Raw genomic sequence first — 5,507 nt, forward strand, 5'->3', positions numbered from 1 at the left:
ATGAGGACACAGGATGAGGAGAGATTGTTCTACTGCACAATAAGCTGACTTTGGTTAACAATAAAATAGCGTATATGACAAGATAGCGAGAAGAGAGGCTTCTGAGTGTTCTCGCCACAAAGAAATGATAAACGCATGGGGCGATGCATGACCCATGCATGATACACACACAATGATGCATAATGATACATGATGATGGTACATGCATGATACATGCATGAGGTGATACATAATACATGCATGAGGTGATAATGATACATGCACAATGATGCCTAATGATGCATGATGATGGTACATGCACAATATATGCATGGTGATACATGATAATACATGCATGAGGTGATACATTATAATATATGCATGAGGTGATACATAATGATACATGCATGATGATGCATAATGATGCATGATGATGGTACATGCATGATACATGATGATGCAAGATGATACGCACAATGATCCACCCTTGAGGAAATGGGCACGCACACTACCCTGATTGGATCATTACACAACACAGATATGCATGGAAACAACAAATTGCACCCCATAAACATGTACAGTGTGTCCATTAAAAGTTAAATACATAAACTTTTTAAGTCTTCTGCAACCTAGCTCTGTCTCATTTGTCTTTTAAGCTTTTCATGCACCTGTTACTCTTATTCTATCATTCATGGCACCCAATGCAGTGCTCTGTGCGTAGATGGTTTACCGCATGTAGTAAGAGTAAATGGAAATAAATTTCATGCTTTCTTGCTACTTATCTTACACTAAAAAGTATCAGGTACTTGACTGTGTACTCAGCACTTGCCACTCACTTTTCATTACTGTTTTTAATCCTCACAATGTTAAGGAATGGGTATTTTTGGCCTCACACAATAAATGAGGAAACAGCATTAAAGAGCTTAAGCAACTTGCCCGATACATCAAAGCTACACAGTTGGAGCTCTTAACCTCCACCCAGATGGCTTTCAGCCACTCTCCAGAAACCTGAGAATGTGGGGAGACAGGCGGTTTCTCTAACACGAAGCTCTTCTGTTTATCCAGTGAGAATCTATGGTTCTCCCACAAGGGCTCTGACAAAGTTTCTTGGACCCAAAAGGTACTAACTGCATTTCCCAGTTCCTGGGAATGTAAGATCTGGAAGTCACAGAAAGAGATGATTTTGGGGCCTCTGGTCAACATCAAGGCACCTGCTGAGGTGTGAAATGTGAGCACTGTGCCCTAACATGGTGGGTACGTGTGGAGCACACCCACTTCTGACAGCTGACTGGGGCCACGAGTGGGACCAAGAAAATGTGCACCTATCTCAACTTTGGTCCTGAGTGTGGAACACACATACACACACAGACACAGAGAGAACTTGTGTATAAAGAACGCATCGTCTTCACAAGATGGTCACCTGGGAGAGGCAGAGCCAAGAAAGACCCCACTCCTCGGAAGCGTGGCTGGTGAAAGTCCGCGCTCACGAGCACAGTCACTGAAAATGCCTAGTGGAGGTCCACGCTCACGAGCACAGTCACTGATAACGCCCAGCAGAGGTCTGCGCTCATGAGCATAGTCACTGAGAATGCCTAGCAGAGGTCCGCGTTCACAAGCAGTCACTGATATCACCTAGCAGAAGTCTGCGCTCATGAGCACAGTCGCTGATATCGCCTAGCAGAGGTCTTAGAAGGGCCACACGTGTGTCATTATCACACACTCATTGTAAGAGTTTGCAGATACTTCCCCGAGGGCTACATTTATCCGACTGTGGAAAGAGCTTGCAAGCCAGGTCATGATTGAGAACCCGCGTGGACCCAGCAGCCAGACTGCAAGCCCACGTGATCTGCCCTGGAAAGTGCCTGCCATGGGTCCAGAGGGCAAGAGGTGAGGAAGCGCCACCTGTCCAGTGAAACCAACCCTGCCTGTAATGAGAACAGCACCAGCACTTGCCTGGGCACGTTTCCTGGGATGGCGCAGCCACACCTGTGGGGCTGGAGCCTACCTTTGCTGCTCGACGCTGCTCAGCACCCACCCCTCCTGCTTTCCTTGGGAGCCTCCTTCCAGGCCCTTGGATGACTTGATGGGACCATTTCTTGCCACAGGAGCCAGAGGGTCCAGACGGGCCCCTCCCCAATGACACAGTGAGAAGAGAGGTGGCATATGAATGAACCCTGACCTCTAAGATGCTCACTCCTGAAACTGTGACTCTTGAGCTAAGGACACAAGGAAACGCCCCACTAACTGCTTCTGCCCAGCCGTCTCGGGCATAGCAGCCCAGCTCCTCACCTCGGAAAGTGCGTTAGCTCTCTGCTCTCAGCCCACATTGCTGCAGTTCCCGGGCCCGGATATCCTAACAGCATGTTCCCTTTGGTGATTGGCCAGAGGCTTCTGATGTTTGCATCTAGAAACCCCAAATGACAAAACGGCTCACAGCCTGTTCAAGACAGAGGGCAACGCCACACCTCTAGGAAGGCTCCCCTCCAGGCAGAAGGTTTTCCATGCAGAGCTGGGTTATATGTGCAGTCTTCTCCCTATAATAGAATAGACTTTGAAAGTAAGAACCAGTGTGAATGGAATCGATGCTGGACAGCACAGTCGCAGACTGAGGACCCCACAAATCTTCACATGTGACATGAGAGAAACAGCGGTCCCCAAAACTGTGCGGATGCTTTCCTTTCAGAAAAACTGGAACAAGCAAAATCACTCTGGAACAAAATGTCACTGGCACAAAGTACACCCAGAGTCTGTGCAGGGCAGCCTCCTCCGTCCACACATATTCTCTCTTTATGTTAGTATCAAAACTGCTAGAAAAATGAATATGGGCTCATTCAAAGCCATTAGCTCCCATACAACGCAGATGTCTCAATAGTGAGACTGGTGTGCCCATGTTGAATTTCCCCATGTGTGACTCCATCACCGTTCATCAAAGCAATGTGTCACGGTCCCTGTGCCCTTAAGAAAGCATGTCTCTTCTGTAATGTGTGTTTCTATTTCACCTCTCCCATCTGCTCAGGGACTGAACTGCCGTGAGAAATCGGAATGCTACTCCTGCTGCACCTGCGAGCACATATTATCCAGCAGAACCCGAAACTCCTCCAGGAAACACAAAACAAAACAAGACTCCCAACTCTTTCCCTCCAGCCACCTCCACCCCCAGAATTCACTGCAGCCAACACAATGCCAGGCTTCAAAATGGGGCTGTGGGATGTTTGTCTAATTGTCTCCAAAATACTCACATAGAACCAAGGCTCGCGTGGTGGCTCACGCCTGTAATCCCAGCACTTTGGGAGGCTGAGGCGGGTGGATCACAAGGTCAAGAGATCAAGACCATCCTGGCCAACATGGTGAAACCCTGTCTCTACTAAAAATACAAAAATTAGCCAGGCATGGTGGCAGGCGCCTTTAGTCCCAGCTACTCAGGAGGCTGAGGCAGGAGAATCACTTGAACCTGGGAGGTGGAGGTTGCAGTGAGCCGAGATCACACCACTGCACTCCAGCCTGGTGACAGAGTGAGACTCCGTCAAAAAAAAAAAAAAAAAGAACCGAGGATCCAGCATTTTCTAATTTTAGGAACCATGAACCATCAGGTGCCGCCAAAGTTGAGGAGGCGTTTTTCTAAATGCAAATCTTCACAGTTTCTTCTGCCAGAGGCACAGAGAGGGCTCACTGGATTTTCTGTTCTACCTCAAAGCCATTGCATGTTTTTTCTTATTTGTTGTTATTTAATTTTTTTAAACAAGCCAACCAACTAAAATAACAAATTGATTTTCATTCAGGCAGCTCCCAGAACATAACTGGCTGGATTCCAGTAATGTCCCACGCTGTGGAACACTAGGGCCCTCATCTTTAAAGATGTGGCCTGAGGTTTGCAGGCCTTATTGCTCATTAGCAATCCAGCCAGATGCAATTGCTCTGGAAGCAAGTAGCCCAAATAGACAGGACCTTCTGGAAAGGAGCCTTCAGAGGCTGAAAAGCATCTTGGAAGAGCAGCCCCCTCTCCACCCAGCTGGCAACTAAGTGGGTGGTAGTGTTGATTTCATTGTCTGTCTCTGCTTGGGTTCTCTCAAAAAGCCTCTGAGCCAAAGATTTGAGCGCGGGTGATTTATTAGGCACTTGCTCCCAGGCAAAAACGGTCAGGGGTGGGAGGATGAAAGGGAAGAAACCAAAACTTGCAGAAGCATTGTCCTCGCAGCTAACATGGCCGCGTGCAAACGTGCCAGCCAGCAGGGTGTTGGCATCGCCCTCTCAGCTAACATGGCCACATGCGGAAGTGCCAGCCAGCAGGATGTCGGCACGGCCCTCGCAGCTAACATGGCCACGTGCGAACGTGCCAGCCAGCAGGATGTCGGCATCGTCCTTGGAGCTGACATGGCCACGTGTGAACGTGCCAGCCAGCAGTAGTCAGCATGGTGCTGAGCACCCTCCGGGAACCGTCCTTACCTGAAATATGGGTGTGATGTACGGAGCACACGCAGCCACCCTGCAGCATAAGATGACTGTTGAGTACAGGACACACAGAACGAAGCTGGAAGATGAAAAAAAAAAAAAATCCTGGCTTGCTGACTTCCTGGGACACATACTGAGTGTTGGGAGATCATTTCCAGACTTAAATATAAGAGATAAGTAAACCCCCGTTTTATTTCAAAGCTTAGCATGCCTATAAGTCACCTGCAGATCTTGTCAAAATGCAAGTTCTGACCAGAGAGCCTGAGCTTGTGACTTAGATTATCTCCTGCTGAAATGCTGACGACACTCCGAATAGCAAGGGTTTTGGCCTCTATTATTTGGGGTTTTCTATCATTCACCATTGAAACTAATCCTAACTAATTAAAACAGTTTCACATTGGGGAGGAAAATAAAGCTTTTGTCTTCTTTAAACTACTAAGACTTAGGGTCTGTCAAAACCTCAAAAACTATATAGATATATTTCATTTCACTCGATTTTATTTGGGACACAAATGGAGACCAGAATCACAGGTCTCTTTGGAAACTGTTCTCAGCCTTCCTAGCTCAGCTGAAATGTCCTCTTCCAGGGACACTGGGCCCAGTGGGCTGTGGTGGGGTCTGCGCTGGCTCCCCGGGCGTTGTTCATACCTTGGAAAGCTGCAGAGCTGACTTCAGGTTGTGCCAATTCCTGTGCCAGCGTCATCCCTCATATACATAAACCGTGAGGCGCACAGGCCTCTGCCTGCGCCATCCGTCATCTACGTAAAGCGCGTGGCGCGCAGGCCTGCGCTTGCGCCATCCCTCGTCTAAGTAAACCGTGCAGCGCGCAGGCCTGCGCTTGCGCCATCCCTCATCTGCATAAAGCGTGCGGCGCGCAGGCCTGTGCCTGCGTCATCCCTCATCTGCATAAAGCGTGCCGCGAGCAGGCCTGTGCCTGCGTCATCCCTCATCTGCATAAAGCGTGCCGCGAGCAGGCCTGTGCCTGCGTCATCCCTCATCTGCATAAAGCGTGCCGCGAGCAGGCCTGTGCCTGCATCATCCCTCATCTGCATAAAGCGTGCCGCGAGCAGGCCTGCGCC

At 48.9% G+C, this 5,507-nt stretch overlaps 1 long non-coding RNA gene across 1 annotated transcript; it reads right to left on the reverse strand.

Moving 5' to 3' along the window:
* Nucleotides 1-336: 336 nt before the first annotated feature.
* On the reverse strand, nucleotides 337-5,249 carry LOC101176383. Its single transcript, XR_178780.2, has 3 exons — nucleotides 5,077-5,249; nucleotides 4,423-4,507; nucleotides 337-2,513 (listed from the first exon to the last, which is right to left on the reverse strand). It is a non-coding gene; the product is annotated as an uncharacterized LOC101176383 (long non-coding RNA).
* Between the last annotated feature and the right edge of the window lie 258 nt (nucleotides 5,250-5,507).

Source organism: Nomascus leucogenys, chromosome 9 (assembly GCF_006542625.1).
Source record: "Nomascus leucogenys isolate Asia chromosome 9, Asia_NLE_v1, whole genome shotgun sequence".
NCBI classification, from domain to species: Eukaryota; Metazoa; Chordata; class Mammalia; order Primates; family Hylobatidae; genus Nomascus; species Nomascus leucogenys.